This window comes from Eubalaena glacialis, chromosome 3 (genome assembly GCF_028564815.1).
Source record: "Eubalaena glacialis isolate mEubGla1 chromosome 3, mEubGla1.1.hap2.+ XY, whole genome shotgun sequence".
NCBI lineage: Eukaryota > Metazoa > Chordata > Mammalia > Artiodactyla > Balaenidae > Eubalaena > Eubalaena glacialis.
In genome coordinates this window covers 124,057,832-124,078,722 of record NC_083718.1, presented here as the reverse complement: position 1 = coordinate 124,078,722, position 20,891 = coordinate 124,057,832, and positions in this window count along the sequence as shown.

The following is a 20,891-nucleotide window of genomic DNA, read 5'->3' as shown; positions in this document are numbered from 1 at the left end:
TTGTGTGTCTGGCTATAGTTGTCTCTAGAGAAGACTGTTCCAGAACAGGCACTTTCACACCATTTATATGGCTTTTCAATTATCAACAAACTGACTATCCCAGTCAGCATTCATGCCACCTCCACAGTTCCATAAACTTTTCTGAGATGTGACTTTATATTGTACAATGACTCTTCCTACTAAACTAAGGGCTAAAATGTTGTATAAATGTTCTATTTAGAAAAATCAGTTGAAACTCTTTCTCCAGACTTCTTATAAAGGGTCTTCAACTTCTTATATTCATGTATCATGTTTTCAAAATCTCTGATTTTTTTTCACATACAAAAAAATAAAACATTTCTCCCCAAAGCATTGATTCAACTCCTTGAAAATGTAAATGTTATTACTAAAATACATTACTAATTATAACAGAGTTCTTTACAAACTTTAGCCTTAGACAAGGTATTTTCAGAATAAAATAGAAACATACTTTGAAAAGCCTTGGTGATTTGGGTTTTGCTTTCCTCTTCAGGCTCATGTCTCATGACTTCATCTTGAACTACATTCTGTTATTGCCGAGAAAATACTCAAGTACTTCCAGGGTTTGAGGAGGCCGTTTTCTCTAACCCACCACAATCATTTCCTCACAGCTGCCTTCTCTTGACTGAATCTACCACGCTCCATCTAAGCTGATAAGTCACTTGCTCCACAAGAAGGACATTACCTTAAAAAATTGAGCTTAATCTGCTCCAAATATATCAATATAGAGAGAATGGTATCATGAGCACATGTAACTGTCAACTAAATATACAGTTATCATTCTGCCATCCTTCATAGCATATTTTTTATCACACTCGATTTGAATTGATGGTATATTGGGCATCACACCTGACTCTAATTTCAACGGTGAGTAGAACCAAGTCTGTCTGATTCACTATTTATGCCTACTGCCTAGCCAGCCCACTGTCTGACACAAGGCATGTTTGCTAAATTATGAATTCAGAGCCTTACAGTCTCAATAGGAAGAGCCTACAGAATATACTGTTCATATAATTAATATTCAAAAAATTTACAGTGAGTAAACAGTTTTTTTTTTTTTACATCTTTATTGGATTATAACTGCTTTACAATGTTGTGTCAGTTTCTGCTGTAACAAAGTGAATCAGCTATATGTAAACATATATCCCCATATGCCCTCCCTCTTGCGTCTCCCTCCCACCCTCCCTATCCCACCCCTCTAGGTGGTCACAAAGCACCAAGCTGATATCCGTGTGCAATGCAGCTGCTCCCCACTAGCTAGCTATTTTACATCTGGTAGTGTATATATGTTAATGCTACTCTCTCACTTCGTCCCAGCTTATATTTCCCCCTCCCTGTGTCCTCAAGTCCATTCTCTACATCTGCATCTTTATTCCTGTCCTGCCCCTAGGTTCATCAGAACCATTTTTTTTAGACTCCATATATATGTGTTAGCATATGGTATTTGTTTTTCTCTTTCTGACTTACTTCACTCTATATGATAGACTCTAGTCCAACCACCTCACTACAAATAACTCAATTTTGTTTATTTTTATGACTAAGCAATATTCCATTGAATATATGTGCCACATCTCATTTATCCATTATCTGTCGATGGACACTTAGGTTGCTTGCGTGTCCTGAAAACGGTAAATAGTGCTGCAATGAACATTGTGTTACATGACTCTTTTTGAATTATGGTTTTCTCAGGATATATGCCCAGTAGTGGGATTGCTGGGTCATATGGTAGTTCTACTTTTAGTTTTTTAAGGAGCCTCCATACTGTTCTCCATAGTGGCTATATCAATTTACATTCACACCAACAGTGCAAGAGGGTTCCCCTTTCTCCACACCCTCTCCAGCATTTATTGTTTGCAGATTTTTTGATGATGGCCATTCTGACCAGTGTGTGGTGATAGCTCATTGTAGTTTTGATTTGCATTTCTCTAAGGATTGGTGATGTTGAGCATACTTTCATGTATTTGTTGGCAATATGTATATCTTCTGTGGAGAAATGTCTATTTAGGTCTTCTGCCCATTTTTGGATTGGGTAGTTTGTTTTTTTGATATTGAGCTGCATGAGCTGCTTGCATATTTTGGAGATTAATCTTTTGTCAGTTGCTTCATTTGCAAATATTTTCTTCCACTCTGAGAGTTGTCTTTTTGCCTTGTTTATGGTTTCCTTTGCTGTGCCAAAGCTTTTAAGTTTCATTAGATCCCATTTGTTTATTTTTGTTTTTATTCCATTTCTCTAAGAGGTGGGTCAAAAAGGATCTTGCTGTGATTTATGTCAAAGAGTGTCCTTCCTTTGTTTCCTCTAGGAGTTTTATGGTGCCTGGCCTTATATTTAGGTCTTTAATCCATTTTGAGTTTATTTTTGTGTATGGTGTTAGGGAGTGTTCTAATTTCATTCTTTTCCATGTAGCTGTCCAGTTTTCCCAGCACCAATTATTGAAGAGGCTGTCTTTTCTCCATTGTATATTCTTGCCTCCTTTGTCAAAGATAAAGTGACCATATGTGTGTGGGTTTATCTCTGGGCTTTCAATCCTGTTCCATTGATCTATATTTCTGTTTTTGTGCCAGTACCATACTGTCTTGATTACTGTACCTTTGTAGTATAGTCTGAACTCAGGGAACCTGATTCCTCCAGCTCCCTTTTCTTTCTCAAGATTGCTTTGGCTATTCAGGGTCTTTTGTGTGTCCATACATATTGGAAAATTTTTTGTCCTAGTTCTGTGAAAAATGCCAGTGGTATTTTCGTAAGGATTGCATTGAATCTGTAGATTGCTTTGGGTAGTATAGTCATTTTCACAATGTTGATTCTTCCAATCCAAGAACATGGTATATCTCTCCATCTATTTGTATCATCTTTAATTTCTTTCATCAGTGTCTTATAGTTTTCTGCATACAGGCCTTTTGTCTCCTTAGGTAGGCTTATTCTTACATATTTTATTCTTTTTGTTGCAATGGTAAAAGGGAGTGTTTCCTTAATTTCTCTATCAGATATTTCATCATTAGTGTATAGGAATGCAAGAGATTTCTGTGCATTAATTTTGTATCCTGCTACTTTACCAAATTCATTGATTAGCTCTAGTAGTTTTCTGGTAGCATCTTTAGGATTCTCTATGTATAATATCATGTCATCTGCAAACAGTGACAGTTTTACTTCTTTTTCGATTTGGATCCTTTTATTTCTTTTTATTCTCTGATTGCTGTGGATAAAACTTCCAAAACTATGTTAAGTAGTAGTGGTGAGAGTGGGCATCCTTGTCTTGTTCCTGATTTTAGAGGAAATGGTTTCAGTTTTTCCCCCATTGAGAATGATGTTGGCTGTGGGTTTGTCATATATGGCCTTTATTACATTGATGTAAGTTCCCTCTATGCCTACTTTCCGAGGTTTTTAAATCATAAATGGCTGTTGAATTTTGTCGAAAGCATTTTCTGCATCTATTGAGATGATCATATGGTTTTTATACTTCAGTTTGTTAATACGGTGTATCACATTGATTGATTTGTGTACATTGAAGAATCCTTGCATTCCTGGGATAAACCCCACTTGATCATGGTGTATGATCCTTTTAATGTGCTGTTGGATTCCGTTTCCTAGAATGTTGTTGAAGATTTTTACATCTATGTTCATCAGTGATCTTAGCCTGTAGTTTTATTTTTGTGACATCTTTGCCTGGTTTTGGTATCAAGGTGATGGTGGCCTTGTAGAATGAGGTTGGGAGTATTCCTCTCTCTGCTATATTTTGGAAGAGTTTGAGAGGGGTAGGTGTTAACTCTTCTCTATTGTTTGATAGAATTCGTCTGTGAAGCCATCTGGTCCTGGGCTTTTGTTTTTTGGAAGATTTTTAATCACAGTTTCAATTTCAGTGCTAGTGATTGGTCTGTTTAAATTTTCTATTTCTTCCTGGTTCAGTCTCGAAGGTTGTGCTTTTCTAAGAATTTGTCCATTTCTTCCAGGTTGTCCATTTTATTGGCATATATTTGCTTGTAGTGATCTCACATGATCCTTTGTATTTCTGCAGTGTCAGTTGTTACTTCTCCTTTTTCATTTCTAATTCTATTGATTTGAGTGTTCTCCCTTTTTTTCTTGATGAGTCTGGTTAATGGTTTATCAATTTTCTTTATCTTCTCAAAGAAAGAGCTTTTAGTTTTATTGATCTTTGCTATTATTTCCTTCATTTCTTTTTCATTTATTTCTGATCTGATTTTATGATTTCTTTCCTTCTGCTTACTTTGGGATTTTTTTGTGCTTCTTTCACTAATTGCTTTAGGTGTAAGGTTAGGTTGTTCATTTGAGATGTTTCTTGTTTCTTAAGGTAGGATTGTATTGCTATAAAATTCCCTCTTAGAACTGCTTTTGCTGTATCCCATAGGTTTTGGGTCATTGTGTTTTCATTGTCATTTGTTTCTAGGTATTTTTTTATTTCCTCTTTGATTTCTTCAGTGATCTCTTGGTTGTTACATAGTGCATAGTTTAGCCTCCATATGTTTGTATTTTTTACACATTTTTTTCCTGTAAATGATATCTAGTCTCATAGTATTGTGGTCAGAAAAGATACTTGGTATGATTTCAATTTTCTTAAATTTACCAAGGATTGATATGTGACCCAAGATATGAACTATCCTGGACAATGTTCCATGAGCACTTGAGAAAAAAGTGTATTCTTTTGTTTTTGTATGGAATGTCCGATAAATATAAATTAAGTCCATCTTGTTTAATGTATCATTTAAAGCTTGTGTTTCCTTATTTATTTTCATTGTGGATGATCTGTCCATTGGTGAAAGTAGTGTGTTAAAGTCCCTTACTATGATTGTGTTACTGTCGATTTCCCCTTTTATGACTGTTAGCATTATGTAGCATCTTATGTATTGAGGTGCTCCTATTTTGGGTGCATAAGTATTTACAATAGTTATATCATCTTCTTGGATTGATCCCTTGATCATTATGTAGTGTCCTTCTTTGTCTCTTGTAATATTCTTTGTTTTAAAGTCTATTTTGTCTAATATGAGAATTGCAACTCCAGTTTTCTTTTGATTTCCATTTGCATGGAATATCTTTTTCCATCCCCTCACTTTCAGTCTGTATGTGTCCTTAGGAGTGAAGTAGGTCTCTTGTAGACAGCATATATACGGATCTTGTTTTTGTTTCCATTCAGCCAGTCTATTTCTTTTGGTTGGAGCATTTAATCCGTTTACATTTAAGGTAATTATTGATATGCATGTTCCTATTATCATTTTCTTAATTGTTTTGGGTTTGTTACTATAGGTCTTTTCCTTCTCTTGTGTTTCCTGCCTAGAGAAATTCCTTTAACATTTGTTGTAAAGCTGGATTGGTGGTGCTGAATTCTCTTAGCTTTTGCATTTCTGTAAATTTTTTAATTTCTCCATCGAATCTGAATGAGATCCTTGCTGGGTAGAGTAATCTTGGTTGTAGGTTTTTCCCTTTCATCACTTTAAATATGTCCTACCACTCCCTTCTGGCTTGCAGTTTCTGCTGAATGATCAGCTGATAACCTTATGGGGATTCCCTTTGTTATCTGTTGCTTTTCCCTTGCTGCTTTTGATATATTTTCTTTGTATTTAATTTTTGATAGTTTTATTAATATGTCTTGGCATGTTTCTCCTTGGATTTATCCTGTATAGGACTGTCTGTACTTCCTGCACTTGACTGACTATTTCCTTTCCCATGTTAGCGAAGTTTTCAAGTATAGTCTCTTCAAATTTTTTCTTAGTCCCTTTCTTTTTCTCCTCTTCTTCTGAGACCCCTATAATTCGAATGTTGGTGTGTTTAATTTTGTCCCAGAGGTCTCTGAGACTGTCCTCAATTCTTTTCATTCTTTTTTCTTTATTCTGCTCTGCGGCACATATTTCCACTATTTTATCTTCCAGGTCACTTATCCGTTCTTCTGCCTCAGTTATTCTGCTATCGATTCCTCCTGGAGAATTTTTAATTGCATTTATTGTGTTTTTCATCATAGTTCGTTTGCTGTTTAGTTCTTCTAAGTCCTTGTTACACGTTTCTTGTATTTTTTCCATTCTGTTTCCAAGATTTTGGATCATCTTTAGTATCATTACTCTGAATTCTTTTTTAGGTAGACTCCCTATTTCCTCTTCCTTTGTTTTGTCTGGAGGGTTTTTACCTAGCTCCTTCATCTGCTGTGTATTCCTCTGTCTTCTCATTTTGCTTAACTTACTCTGTTTGTGGTCTCCTTTTCGCAGGCTGCAGGTTCATAATTCCCTTTGTTTTTGGTGTCTGCCCCCAGTTTTTAAGGTTGGTTCAGTGGCTTGTGTAGGATTCCTGGTGTAGGGGACTGGTGCATGTGTTCTGGTGGATGAGACTGGATCTTGTCTTTCTGGTGGGCATGGTTGCATCTGGTGGTGTTTTTCAGGGTTTTCTGTGAACTTACTATGATTTTAGGCAGGCTCTCTGCTAATTGGTGGGGTTATGTTCCTGTCCTGCTAGTTGTTTGTCAAGGGGCATCCAGCACTGGAGCTTGCTGGCTGTTGGGTGGAGCTGTGTATTAGCGTTGAGACAGAGATCTATGGGAGAGCTCTTTCCGATTGATATTATGTGGGGTTGGGAGGTCTCTGGTGGTCCAATGTCCTGAACTCGGCTCTCCCACCTCAGAGGCTCAGGTCTGACACCAGGCCGGAGAACCAAAATCCTGTCAGCCACACGGCTCAGAAGAAAAGCGAGAAAAAAAGAAAGATAAATAAATTAATTAATTAAATAATTTTTAAGAAAATAACAATTATTAAAATAAAAAAGTAATAATAAAACTGAGAGCAGCCAAACCAATAAACAAATCCACCAATGATACAAGTGCTAAAAACTACACTAAGATAAACATAAAAATCAGAAACAAGTCTGTCGCAGACAGCAAACCCCAAGTCTACAGTTGCTCCCAAAGGCCACCACCTCAATTTTGGGTTGATTTGTTGTCTATTCATGTGTTCCACAGATGCAGGGTACCTCAGGTTGATTGTGGGGATTTAATCCACTGCTCTTGAGGTTGCATGGAGAAATTTCCCTTTCTCTTCTTTTTGCACAGCTCCTGGGGTTCAGCTTTGGTTTTGGCCCCACCTCTGCATGTAGGTCGCCCTCAGGCTTCTGTTCCTTCCCAGACAGGATGGGGTTAAAGCAGCGGCTGATTAGGGGGCTCTGGCTCACTCAGGCCGGGGGGAGGGAGGGGTACGGTAGTTATAATTGGAATGCAGGGCGAGCCTGTGGCGGCAGAGGCCCGCATGATGTTGCCACAGCCTGAGGCATGCCGTGTGTTCTCCTGGTGACGTTGTCCCTGGATCATGGGACCCTGGCAGTGGTGGGCTGCACAGTTTCCCCGGGGGTTGTGGATAGTGACCTGTGCTTGCACACACGATTCCTGGTGGCTGCAGCAGCAGCTTTAGCTTTTCATGCCCGTCTCTGGGGTCTGAGCTGATAGCCGAGGCTTGTGCCTGTCTCTGGAGCTCATTTAGGCGGTGCTATGCCTTCTGTAGGCAGACAGGAAAGGAATCCCCTCTCCTCGCGCACCCCGAAACAATGGTCTCTTGCCTCTTAGGCAGGTCCAGACTTTTTCCCGGACTCCCTCCCGACTAGCTGTGGCGAACTAGCCCCTTCAGGCTGTGTTTACGCAGCCAACCCCAGTCCTCTCCCTGGGATCCGACCTCCGAAGCCCGAGCCTCAGCTCCCAGCCCCCGCCCGCCCCAGCAGGTGAGCAGACAAGCCTCTAGGGCTGGTGAGTGCTGGTCGGCACCGATCCTCTGTGCGGGAATCTCTCTGTTTTGCCCTCCGCACCCCTGATGCTGCGCTCTCCTCCGTGGCTCTGGAGCTTCCCCCCTCTGCCACCCGCAGTCTCCGCCCACGAAGGAGCTTCTAGTGTGTGGAAACCTTTCCTCCTTCACGGCTCCCTCCCACTGGTGCAGGTCCCGTCCCTATTCTTTTCTCTCTGTTTTTTCTTTTTTCTTTTGCCCTACCCAGGTACGTGGGGAGTTTCTTACCTTTTGGGAGGTCTGACGTCTTCTGCCAGCGTTCAGTAGGTGTTCTGTAGGAGTTGTTCCACATGTAGATGTATTTTTGATGTATTTGTGGGGAGGAAGGTGATCTCCATGTCTTAATCCTCCGTCATCTTGAAGGTCCACCGAGTAACCAGTTATTAGTTAGTGACTGATTTATGGTATTTATCCACTTAAAATGATTTAAGTATATATGTCTATGTGTGTGCCTGTGCGTGTGTGTGTGCTCAGTCAAATACACACACATATGCTTTTGAGACAGGAGGTAAGCTGTCTCAAAAATACATATAATTGTTAAAGATATATAATCTATAACATGAAATTATTAGGTATATAATATATATTGATATCACTTACCTAAAAGATCTAAAATAATCAAAGTAAATGAATCAGGAAAGAAAGCAATATGTTAAGGATATGGCTAATATAGAAACTTTAAAGGAACACCATAATTAGCGCTAAGCTTCCTGATAACCACAACACAGAGGAGTGCATACGATATATAATTCTAATTATCAGAAAGAGACTCCAGTTTTTCAATAAAGACAGTTTTGGAAGGGGTTGGGGGACGCTTAAACTATAAATGTGATTTAGCTCACAAACTTTATGCAGAAAAATATTTGAAATTATAATTAATAGTACTTTCAAAAACATATATTATGATTTATTACTATCGCCTATCAATCGAAGTCAATTATATATATTAAGGATATTATATATACCCTTATATCCATGATATACACATTTTCTTTTGTAATAAGAATAAAGAGTTAAGCATAAAGACATAGATTTTAATTTTGAATAAGTTAAGGGATATGTATTTATTTAAATACACAGACTATCCTATATGATTTTTTATAGTACAGGACAGTTACATAAGTTCCATATCTTAGGTTTTGATCTCTCTAATTAACTTGTATGTAAGAATCACTCTAATTACCCAAGACTGATAATTGGCATTCAAAGAGTAGCAGAATGCACCTGCCACTCTGACCACTGCTGACCTTCACCATGAATTAACTTAAAAATCCATGTCAGGCAGCTAATTGAATGAAGCTGTTGACTTGTAAGTGGTAATGGTTATGATTAGTGTGTAACATACCACATAACAGTAATGATGTAATCTGGGTCTCCATAGACCTCAAATTGAAGTCTAAGGAGTCATAGTCTAATGAAAGGGAGAATAAATGACAATAAGAAAACTTTAAATGGACAGACAGAGCTCCTTTGCTCCTGTCTCCAAAAAGAGAAATATTCAATCGGATTTGAAAGGTTGGTGGGTATTACCCTGCCCCCTTGTACTTGATAGCGTCTTAAGGTAGACAGGCCTGTCAGCACTCCTTTCATTTAGGTCTGAGGAGTTATTCTTCATTTGCAACAGGGAGTGAGAAGTCAGATTGGCACTGCTGACCACTGCCTTTCTTAGCAGCCAGTGAATTTCACATTTCAATGAGGTGCATGCTGAGCATGGCATGTGTATGTGTAGTGGCTTACCAGTTAGTTTTTTGTTGCATGTTTTCAGAGCTATTACACAAATGAGATTAGTGATGCACAAGCTGATCATGCATTCTTTAGACATTACACTTTGTATACAAGTGACAAATATGAAGTGAGCAGCCAGAAAATGTCATTTGGTAAGAAAACACGATGTGTGGGTGTTCTGGCTAAGCACACACTGTGTGCAGGATGGAAGAGCTTTTGTGGACTAGATGAATCCTGCTGGGCTCTCAGCCTTAGTGCTCTCAGATAAAAAAGAAAGCTTGTCCTGTGTGAAATTTGTTCCTGACTCCAGAGTCTATCCCATGCTTGTTAGAAGATGACATAAATATCCTCAGCAAGACATGTTGCTGAACCCCTAAATGAGGAAAATGAAGCCTTTCGTAACAAATGTATCATCAGCCCAGTGACCAGCTTACTCGTGAGCAGAAATAGAACATGTGTCCAGAAATGCAAAGTGAGGCTTTGGAATGTGCTGTCAGTTCAGGATATTCTAAATGAAATTGGTGCTTCTGTGATTCAACAGTATCTTGTGGTGTGTAAATGGGCTACACTTCTGGTATTCCTTTCCATAGATTCATATATTTACTACGTAAATGATACTTGAAGTTAATGGTGACTAGGAAACTGCTTAATGGAACTCAAGAGCAGATCTGGGGAATGGCTCGGTCTACCAATAAAGCTATTAGAATGGTCACGTATTTGCATCACAGATGCTACATCAACCTTGCAAGTGCATCAACTAATTCCATAAAACCTGGTGTGTTTATACTGTATCCTGTCAGTAGGTTTGCAAGCTGTCTGCAGTAAAACCAAAGTCATGGTCTGGGACTATTAGGGGTGCAGCATATGTCTACTGTGCGTAACCAGCATGAAAGGTAGACGGAATGTTCTTTTTCTTCCATAGGTACAAAAGTTAGGCTAAGAAATATGTTTTCAGTTTGAGTAGAGATATTGATGAACAAGGAAATTCAAGATCCTGAATTAGATTAGGAGTATGCACAGCAAGCAAAAACTAGAAAGGAACATTATGACTAAGGAAAATACTGTGAGATCAGTGGTAATCTTAACTCACAATGCCAAACTTTGTCTTTGTCTGTTAGGATATTGTTTTCACTACCTGAGTTTGAATTTGTATTAAATGTTTTTGAATTTCATAACTGGCAGCCAATTAAAACTAGAGATTTATATAGTATCTGAAATTGTAAAAAAAAAAAAGAGAAAGAAAGAAAGAAAGAAAGAAAGAAAGAAAGAAAGAAAGAAAGAAAGAAAGAAAGAAAGAAAGAAAGAAAAAGAAAGGAAGAAAGAAAGAGAAAGAAAGAAAGAAAGAAAGAAAGAAAGAAAGAAAGAAAGAAAGAAAGAAAGAAAGAAAGAAAAAAAAGAAAGAGAAAGAAAGAAAGAAAAAAAGAAAGAAAGAAAGGAGGAAAGAAAGAAAGAAAAAGAAAGAGGGAGGGAGGGAGGGAGGGAGGAAGGAAGGAAGGGAGGAAGGAAGGTCATGGCCTGAAAATCATCTTAAAATATTGCTTGAAAATAGCTTCCTGGAATTTATACTTGGTATTGTAATTCTTGATTCTAACCCAATGAATGGAAAAGATTTTTAAAATAAGAAGCTTCTCTATTTCTTCAGTTAAGGTAATTGGGTGAGGTTTAAATGAAAAATTGTGAATATACAAAATTTCTCTTCTGGCACAATGTTGTTTAAGTTGCCTGTTATTAATTTAATCAAGAACACTGAGAAATAAGATGATTTCTGCTAAAAAAGAGTATTTAAATCAGTATTTTACTTTCTAAAATACTGAAGTAAAAATTTATGAGTCTCCTCAAGTATTAGTTACACTGATTTTACCTCATTTATTTTTTTATTTGTTCTGAATTCATACAGCACATTTCTACACTCTGACATATACATATATTTAATGTTATTGGTCTTTAGGTTAAAGTTGTAGACAATAAATACAAACCAAAATTAAATAAATATTACAATCCAATGTTTTTTAAAATGTTAGTTTTGTCATTATAGCAGATATTTGTCAACATTTCCAAACAAATCATAGGAGAGTCAAATTGACCATCTTATGCAGAGGAGATTATTTAAAGCTTTATGATGATTTGCAATATTATAGATCAATATGACATATACTGACCTAGATCTTTGGCAAGAAAATATCATGTTAACTGTCCACAGATTTAGGTCTTTCCAATCATCTGTTAAACTGACAGAGACCACAGATGTAGTTTTTTAAATTGCCAAAATATTACTACTGCATTTAACACATAAAATTTACCACCATCTTACGCTCCAACTGTTATAACACACATAAAGAAAGTCAATATATGTTTAAGCCTGATTAGTCCAATTATTAATTCTGCTTTACCTAAGAATTTCAGAAACCTACATGTGCATCCCTGGATAATATTTACACTAGTTGAGCTGCAATGTATCTTGTATAGAATAGTACATTAAAAATGAAAGAATTGTCAGCTATACATTCTAACTTGCTTTTTTGTCAGTATTTTAGTTTCGAGGGATGGGGAAAATGTACATAGAAAGGATCACAGAAAGCAGTTCTGAATAAACAGGGTGAGGGTAGGAAGTATTGAAAGTCAAAAAAAAATGTTTTTAAATAAAACATGGTATTATAAATTTGTATAACTCTAAATCACTTAAGTTAAAGCAAGAAGAAAACCAAATTTTTAAAGGTATAGTTACAATCAACACTAAATCTAACAGGGGGTAAGAAAATAGTAAATACCACAAAATTTGAAAACCTCATTATCCAGCACACTTATCTTCTTATACTCCTTCTATTTCCTTTTGCAGATTAATTCAAATTTAATGTCCATCAAGAGAGTAATAATTTTTATATTAAATTGTGAGGATGAAAAACAAGACTTTGTGAAGATTGCTTTGAGGGTAACTATTTATGAAAAAAAATGATAAAAGCAGTTGGTATGAAGTAATATTCAAAAGGTATAAATGTCTACCACGTTAGGAATGATATGAAAAGTCATGATTTTAAAAGTATATTTTGGAATATACTTATATAACTTAAACAGAAATCTCAAAAAAGTTTACCCATCATTAAGTTTGAAAGCTTTAAAGAAAAGTTGAGCGGGTAAAAATAATTTTATTCTTACTTAGAAAAGTTTTTGTATTTCATAGTGGTTGTATTATTAATTTAACTCTGTTAGCATTTTTATGCACTAAGAATGAAAACATCAGACATTCTTCAGAACACATGAATGTAAAACATTAGGAAACATAAGGAAGCCATAGAAGAGAATCCATTTAAGTTATCACGATGCACCTAATCGAAAGAACAAGGAACCACAATCACGTCCTAGGGCCTGGTTATTCACAATCACATTGGCATGGGGGAGAAAACTCTGCTGATGGACTTCAGTGACCAAACTCTTAAATGCAAACTATCTGGCCCATGAAAGATATTTGGTTCCATTTCAGATCATTCACGACAAAGGCAGTGATGCTAGTAAAAGATTGTCCACTGAGAGGCTCAGTGTCTACCACAGCATTACTCCATTATTGTTATAATCAATTTAAATCGAATTATATGCCTAAATCTCATGATCTATTTTTTATAGAAACATGTCTTTAGAAACATAAGAACTTAAGAAACAAAAAAGCAAAGTATAATCATAGTTTTCAAGTGGGTAGATAACTCGAAAAACCAGGAATGTCATGTGTTTGCACTTTAAATTTTTAATATGAAGAAACTGAAAACTTTGTGAGAAATATCATTAATTAATCTTTTTAAGTTTAGCAATCAGTTCATGTCTACTCAAAACAAAAGAAGCTGCTTTTTGGTGAAGCAAAACAGTCAAATTGATCATCTCCTAGTTGATTAAAAATAGATTTCATTTCATTATCCAAAACAAAAGAAACAGTGTGGCTGCATCTACTTGCTGCCAACCATAGATAAAATTTTTAAATACAGGCAATTGCCTATATTTTTGAAATACCTAAATTTCTGACAGGAACAATTCCTTCATATTTCTAAATATAATGGTATCATCAAAAGGTATAATAAAAATTCTATTCTTCCATATTTTCTTAAAAATTAAAATGTTTAATCCACATTAAAGAAACTGGAAAAAAAAACCCTACATTTTCTGTTCTTTTGATGGCAACTAGGCTTTTTTAAAGTATCTTTTTTCCTAATTTCTCCCTCACTGTAATGTATCGGATGGCATTTCAGACTCTTTAACTAAGATTTTTGTTGGTTAAAGTAATCTTAAGTTGTCTTTAACTGAAGCTTATGTGCCTCTTATATTTTCACTTAATTTCACCTGTATTTTATATTTACACATTTTTCTCTATTTTCTGAGAATGTACTATACTCAGTACTATACTGTGGATAACAAGTTCAAAGAAAATTACCAGTCAATTGCAACTAGAATGTATGTATTTAAAGTTCAATGTGTGACTATAAAAAATCATTCTGATTTTATTTCTACCAAAGTATAAGTACATAGAATTGCTATATATGATTGGTCTAAATTGTTGAAGTAAAACACATCTAACTTGCTGTCCTGGTTTTTGTTTATCTTTTGTTTTTGTTTTTGATTATTTTTTCATTGTTGTTAATTCAGACTATAAAGTTACTTTATATTTTTTGAAAAGAACTCTTCTGTAAGTAAGTTTTACTCATTACATATCTCAAATGGGTCTTTTACTAAAACTGGCAAATCTTTTTCTTTTGGTTTTCTGAATGTAGGTATATGAGCTACCATTCAAGTCATGAATTCAGAAAAAAAATGTATTTTATATATTTAATCAAGGTACCTAAAACTGAAAAAGTACATTTTATTTATATTATTCTCAGCATTTTTTGGTTTGGGCCGTATCTTACAAATTAGTTTGTCATAACAAAACTCTAAAATAGGTATCCCTTCATGCCTACCTTCTAACTTTTTCCTTGACTTCTATCTTCAGCCTGCCATTGAGGTAAACACAATGTGTTTATTCTTAAACACCTATGTGGATGTTAAAATGAAATAGGGAATTGCTCCAAAAAAAGGCGGAGGAGGGAGAAAGAAAAACAAACTTCTCTATAATGCTGCTAGCAAGGCTTTATCTTTATGACGCTAACGATAATCCCCTGTGTAATTAACTGTGGAGTGGCTATGCATGCAGCATGCAGCCCATGACAAGCCTCATAGAAAAATACATCAGTATTAGCCACAGGTGAATTCGTTTAGAAAGATTAATGACTGCACCTGAATTTTAATGTCAGAAAAGGGATGGAACACTGAATCCTTAATTAAAAAGTTGAATGACTGGTATGGTTTGTTTAACATCACAAATTTCAACGGGAGCGTTTTGTATTCAAATGAAGTATGTAAAAGGAAACTTTCCTTAGAAAGTGGTGAAGTAAGGGTGAAAAGCAAAAATGTTTTATATGCTTTACTTTATGTAAATCGATACATGGATCACTTGCTTTGATATGGATCAAATGTGGTGTAATTATGGCTCTTTTCTGTTTACAGGGAATGTGAAGCAAAGAATTTTTACAGAAACAGGAGCCAGCAGCATTACCCTCCAACCAAGAGAAAGTTCAAGTAGGGGAGCAGTAAAACTGATGAGTGATCTTATTCTTTCCTTAATAGGAAGCAGTTTCTTCTTCATCATTATTTTACAGTTTTTGATGAAGAGAAAGTAACCTTGAAAAACAAATTGGCAATGCCATTGCCAGTAGAGTTTTAACTCTGCTTTGCAAACTCTTACTGAGTATGTTAAAACTTGTCACAGGCATAAGATTTTTCAATGACAATTTTAATCTCCTTTTTTAGGACCTAGAAGGGGGCAAGAGGAAAGATGATTTGTGTATGCTTCTATCTAGAAGAGAAGGAAACAACTCATTAATCATTTGTCCTTTGGGTAAGAATAGCTAAAAGCAGATGTCTTAGGCAAGAATGACCTAAAGTATTATTTTGGCCACTGTGCTTACAACTTCTAAAATTTTCTTATTATTTTTCAATTAATCACAGAAACAATTAACATGTACTGGAGCTTTAGCTAAATCTGATTTGGCAAAAAAAAAACAAAAAAACTAGAAAAAAAAGAAAAATAATAGAAATAAAAAGAAAAGGAAAGGGGAAAAATAGAAGAAAAAGGTATACAAGGAAAAAACTGACGTACTGTCATTGATCTATCCAGAGTTGAAAATTGACATATTTAGCATAAAGCATAACCAAATTTCTTTTTCTTAAAAAAAAAAAGAAAAGAAACACTTAGTTTTTATTGTTATGACGTAAGATATTTTAAAAATGAAACCAAGAATGTATCTGGTAGTTTTATACTAACATAGTTTATACAATTGTCTGCATTTCCTGTTTGTTCTTTGCTTGAAATGGGAATTCCACTGAAATTTTAGTTTAGAAGATATCAAAGCGCATGTAAAATTCCTTTGCCTTTTTATTTTCTAGGTCAGAATGCTGCTCACATCCATGGCAAAGTAGATTTTGATGCTCCTTAGCTTCACACATTGCCTGCTGTACCACTTTCTCTGCCAAGTAAAAGCATGGCTTTTAGTTCTGTCCGCTTTCCAAGGGAACACATTTTTAATGAAATGTCATTTAGGAGTATTTGTTACTTCCTGTAAAAGCTTCTTTCATGGTTGTGTGTGTGTAAAGAAAAACATTCCGCCTCTCAAAATGTTGTAGTTGTAACTGTTCCGAGTACTCAGAACACTAGAGAGGGGGGGAAAAAACTCCAGTTCTCACAGATGTATCAGATGTTTTTAATAATGGATTGAAAAAGCATGTGTTCCACGTACTGCTAGCATCTCTGAGATTATTATAAAGCAAGTTTATCACTGCCGATTTCCATTACTTATAATTACCTGTGCCATAGCATGAGATGTTATTGGCACATGGACTAAAAATACTTTGCAGAGATCGGGTTTAGTTTTAAAGTAAACATTGACATCTTAGCATAAAGCCAAAACTGAAATGTAAAGAAATGCTAATGCTTTGGCAGCTCTTGTCTGCTAAATTCAGTTAATCCATTGGAAGTCAATCTGTGGGATAAGGTTTGAGGGGGCTTAAGGATTGGTATTGTTAATACCAGTTAAAATAATTTACAAAGGTGTCCATTAAACCTGTCAGCAAAGTGTTGACAGACGAAAATAGGTTGAGTCTGGATCTGCCCAGAGCTGTTCACATTAAATGTCAGTTAATAATGTCTGTTATAATTTTAGTAAGTAAATGTCTGAAAGTTCAGTAGTATAGCTTTCTCCCAGTTATGTACCTAAATCTTTGGGCAAATATTTAAATCCTCATCACTAAAAGTTAAGCACAGTCTCAGTTGGTTCATAAGCATTTCTGGGAGAGTCCTTGTAATCTTCTCAAACTCCAGGGGGTCATGTTCACTCCTAAACAAATTAAATCAGAAAGAATAAGCAAATTTCAAACTTAACAAAAGTTAAAGGATTAAAACCAAAAATATTTAAAGTTTCCTCTTAAATACTTTATTACTGTTAATTTAAAAACAGTAATTCAGAGTGATTGTTAAAGGGGAAATTGGTTAAAGAAAAAATAATGTTATTGTTAAAAGACTGTATTTGGATCAAAGTGTGAAATAGGACTAGAGTGTATAGTCATAAGTAAGCCCATATATATACATACATATATATATATATATATATATATGTATGTATATATATGGGGTTCCCTAATATGTGTATATATACTATCTTTTTATCTGAAGTAATAAATAAACTATGATCTTGAAAGTGTATGAAAATATATATAATTTTTTAAATATAATGTCTTGTATTTCATATATATATAATTTCTTCTAAAGATCTTGTCCTAAATTCACTAGGTCCTGGTAACTCTGAAAGGTAGAATATAATTCTCACGATAACATGGTAAATTCTTGCATCTGTGGCATCTTACACTGTTCATAAACCTGCCACACGTAGTGCCTTAGTAGCTAGAATTTGAACCACTTTCATTGCTGAATGAAGGAATAAAGTGTTTCTATGTGAGTCTCCCTTCCTCTCTCTCTCCTCAAAGCACAACTAATTTGTGATATTCCATCCTAATATATATACTACTTCTAAACACAGTTTAGAGTTCTTGGAATATTTATAGTCTAACTGGAAGGGACCCCTATATATTTTGATAAAATAATTTAAACATATGTTTATATTCGTATATATAATCCATATAGTTACTTATTTTTTAGAAATACAGTATAATTACAGCAAATTGTCACTTTAATTCTCTGTGAAAATAAGGAGAACAGCACTAGGAAGCAAATACTATGATATATTGACTATTTATTATATGACAGTCAGTAGATTACAGGTTTTAAATGTTATATCATTTTGACCTCAAGATATGTTTGTGATGGGTATTGTATTAACGTCATTTTATAGATTAAAAAAACAAACTGAGGTTTAATGGATATTTTAAACTTAAAGCACTGGGCTGTGTTAAAAATACGAAGACTTTTTAAAAATTTGCCATTTCTTTGCTCACTATATTTAACTATCTGTCATTGACTTTACTAGGGGCTATAAATCTTTACTCCAGAATTCTAGAATGTTTGTCCTGGAGTCTGGAGATTTGTTATGCAATTTGTAGACAAACCTGTGGCAGCAAATGCGTAAGTAAGCAATTGTAGAAAACTGTAACTCCTTTCTTGGTCTGATGGTGATAGAACTGGATGTAAAGTTTGCAACACTTACAAGCCATCCTCTCAGGCTGCACCTGCAAGATAACAGTAGATGCTGGCAATATTTATGGAAACAAAACTCGGGAAAGTAATCAGCTGCCACCTATTTTAAATTTAACACACATGAAGTTTTTCTGTTTGTTTTTGGTTTGGGGTTTCTTTAAGTAGACAGGACACATATTTCACTTTCTGTCAAGCTTTCAATCTATTCCACTTCAAGCCTCTTTCTCACTCCTAGTCTGAAGTCCTCAGAGAACCAGGAAAAAATATAAATGACACTTCTCTTCTTGTGTTAAGATTCCTTTTCATTGCATACTTTGCATGCCAGTAAAATGAAAGTCATTTAATGATTAAGAAATAAGACACATGATTTTTCTTACATGTTAAAAGCTTAAGATACAATATAGTAAAATTTAATTGTAGAAACTAACTAGTGTGTATTTGGGTGTTCACTGTAGAATACTTTCAACGTTTCTGTGTGTTTGAAAATTTTCATATTAAAATGTTGGGTGGCAGAGGTTTACATACAATTGAGTAGAGTCTAGAAATTACACAGCAAACTACTGGTGTGAAGAGTAGGAATTAATAAGAGACTTTACTTCCTCCAAGTTGTTTATATTTTATGCAAAAGCTTAAATTACCTATTAGGAAAAGTTATTTCCATTTTGTATGTAAAATAAAATTTGTAGAAAAGTTATCAGTGAAACAAAAAATGGATCACTGTACTGCTTTAAAATTTTCTATTTTTTGATGGAGTGTGAAGACGAAAAGGATGTCATTCATGTTGGAGAAATTTTTTCTCCCCATGGGTTGTGCCAGAAGAATTACTTTTAAAATTTCATTAAAATCCAAATAATAGAAAATTCAAAGAACAATCACAAATAGAGTATGTTGACACTCTGTTACATGCAGTACACTGTTAGAATCACACATACACACTATATATATAAATTTTCCCTATCTTCAAATTGCATATGATTTAGTTGGAGAGACAAAACTAACATAATAAAGGACAATTTAAAATCAAACTCTTATTAAACAGAAATTCAGGACTGGAGCAGAGTGACCTGGCAGAATTAATATATTTGAGAAAAACTACAGGGGAGAGTCTGGGGATTGAAAAATCCCCCCAAACATGTAGATTAATTATATATAGAGATAATATAGATTAATTACACATACACACATATATCAGGATCACACTGCATAAGTGATTTTAACCCATTTTTATAAATATATTAAAACATGAGATCTTGCACATATCATTACTTATTCTTCAAGCTATGACTTTTAATTGCTGCCTGGAATTCCATTCATGAGTATATCTTATTTTATTTTATCAGTCCTTATTTTGCAATGGTCATTTTGGTTAGCCTTTACTAGTATTCTAAATAATGTTGAAGAATATCCTTATATTGAATATTTTGATATTTTTGTATAACAAAATACACCACTATTTTCCTTAAATTTTGGTTCTTCCTCTGCTTTTATCTTTGAGGTCTGGAATAATCCATGATATTTATATCATAAATGAGGTATAGCAACAGGTGCTCTGATTTAAGGAAAAGTCACATATTACAATCAGTTTCTACAAGAGAGAAAACTGTGAACAAATTCTTCGTTTTATATGAATGGTTTCCCACAAGGTCTTAAACTACAAATGTGCTTAAAGTATACTCATATTTATAACATATTAACTTATATGCCTTAGTGCACAAACTTCTGTTGATATGGGCCTTGAGTTTATTTCACTATAATTTAGATATATTTTTAAAGATCAAATTAATTGATACAAATACCATAAACTTTATTTTTATGTACTTTTAAAACATTTTATTAAGAATAAGTGGAATATTTTATATCAACACTATGCTGAAAACTATTTTTATATTGTCCAAAAGCTAGACTATTTGTATAAAGAGTATCAATAATTCAGATATTAAGATTTGGTGGGGTGGGAAAGAAATGATTCTCATAAATGCAGAGCTTGAGTAAGTTTTTCCAGGATGAATATGCTATATTGCCAGCACGATTTCTCTGGTAGTGTTCAGTCTTCAGTTTCCTTTAAGGATTTAATATTTTTCCAAATGCAGCAGTGTGAAAAAGCTGAAGTACAGCACTTCCTGTGGAACCATTTGTCATTTACCTTCATTTACTGTGTTTACTGTCCTCTGTGTATTGCTAAACTTCACTTTTAATGGGAGAAAATAGGCCTTAAAGGGGAAGCAGTATTTTACTGCTAAGCAAGAAACTATTTGTATTCCTCTTTCAAAGCCTGCCCAGCAGCATGTAGAATGCCTCTTGACCAAAGGAGATGGTATGAATATTCATGTGTTTTATGAATCACAGAGTTGAGGCCGTATGGTTTTCCCATTTATCAATTACTGGTTTAGGATTATCCAGCCAAAGAGTTGAACTGATTAACAACGCTCTTTTTGTTTGCTCCGTGTTGAGGTGAAACAGCCCAGTGACAACTGTATTATTTCTTGCCTCTTCAGCTGTCCACACTTGTGCAATGAGCTTAACATCCTGTCAGGTTTCATCATGTAGCCTCTTTATTACCACGTTGTGAGAATTTGTAGAGTTGTAAATCAGAATGACTTTTTAAAGTTTAATTCCTCATTGCAGTAAAGACCCCACGGTTACTATGCCTAACAAGCATGGCTAATCA